Genomic DNA, 1550 nt, shown 5'->3' with positions numbered 1-1550 from the left:
GTAAAGCTCATCTTTATCGTATTTTTATCCGACTGTTACATGCAATATAATTAAATATTTATTCGTTTTCAGAAAGCTTTTTACTTTTAACTTGTTAACCCAAAAATAAAGTGTTTGCTTTTTTTGTTTAATTAAAAAATAAATAGAATGTATATATATATACACACTTTACGTTTATGATGTAAAAATATATAATCTTGAACATTTTAGACATCAGAAGAAAAATTTAAAGTATATAGATCTCATGTTTTGTTTTCACAAAGTTTTTACGTTCTTTGAACTTGTTAACCCAAAAATAAAGTGTCTACTTTTAATTTTTTTAAAAAGAAACAAACTGTATCCACTTTATAACGTAAAAAACATATCATCTTGAATATTTTAGACATTATAAGAAAAAATTAAAGTGTGTATATATATAGGTCATGTTTTGTTTTCACACAGTTTTTACGTTCTTTGAACTTGATAACACCCAAATGTTTTTTTAAATAAAAAGGAAAACAATATATATATATATCTACTTTAAAAATGCATTGTTTCGAGTTAGATACCCATAAAATAAAAGAAGTAGTGTTTTTCTAATTTTTTGTCACATATCATAATGGTTGACATTAATTAATTTTTAAATATCCATCTGATCGATATATATAATAAAGTAATTCATTGAATTAGTATGTTGAATATATAGATATTAAAATACTAATATTTATGGTTGAGAATTGTATGAGAAGAGGGGAAAGAAGAGATTGACAACATGTGGAATGATCCACAGTTCATATGCACGACATTAATCCATTTTTCATAAACATCAATCTACATACATCCAAATTAAGTGCATAACTAGGTGTGGGATATATATAAAAAACCGAATATTATATAATTAATGATATTCAAATAAATATTATCACTACAAAAAAAATGGTCATTTCCAACGGACAAATCCGTTGGAAATGACCAAATTTCCGTTGGAAATTAACGTTTCCAACGGATTTCCAACGGATAAATCCGTTGGAATTTTATCGTTAGAAAACGGTGTCCGTTGGAAAACTGTTGGAATTTTCAACGGAACTTCAACGAATTTTTCCGTTGGAATTTTCCAACGGATTTCCAACCGCAATCCGTTGGAATTTTCCAACGGATTTCCAACGGATTTATCGGTTGGAATTTTCCAACCGAATTTCCAACCGATATCCGTTGGAATTTTCCAACGGAAATTCCAACCGCAATCTGTTGGAACATTCCAACAAAAAATTCAAAATATATTCTCGATCCCGACCCCCGGCACCGATCCCGACCCCCGGCTCCGATCCCGATCCCCCAGCCCCGACCCCGACCCCAACTCCGACATCTATCCCGATCCCGATCCCGCAACTCACTTCCCAGTAGGTCACCCATCCTTCCACTGCTCCAGCTCAATCCTCCTTAACCCTGGAGTTCCAATTGACAATCATCCAACTGCTCCAAGTTAAACTTCTGATATTACATAACATTAATATATATACATATATAAATGTTTATACATATAAATATTTATATACATACATACATATATA

This window comes from Tarenaya hassleriana, unplaced genomic scaffold (genome assembly GCF_000463585.1).
Source record: "Tarenaya hassleriana unplaced genomic scaffold, ASM46358v1 Cleome1, whole genome shotgun sequence".
Classification (NCBI taxonomy): Eukaryota; Viridiplantae; Streptophyta; class Magnoliopsida; order Brassicales; family Cleomaceae; genus Tarenaya; species Tarenaya hassleriana.
This window is presented reverse-complemented; position numbering follows the sequence as displayed.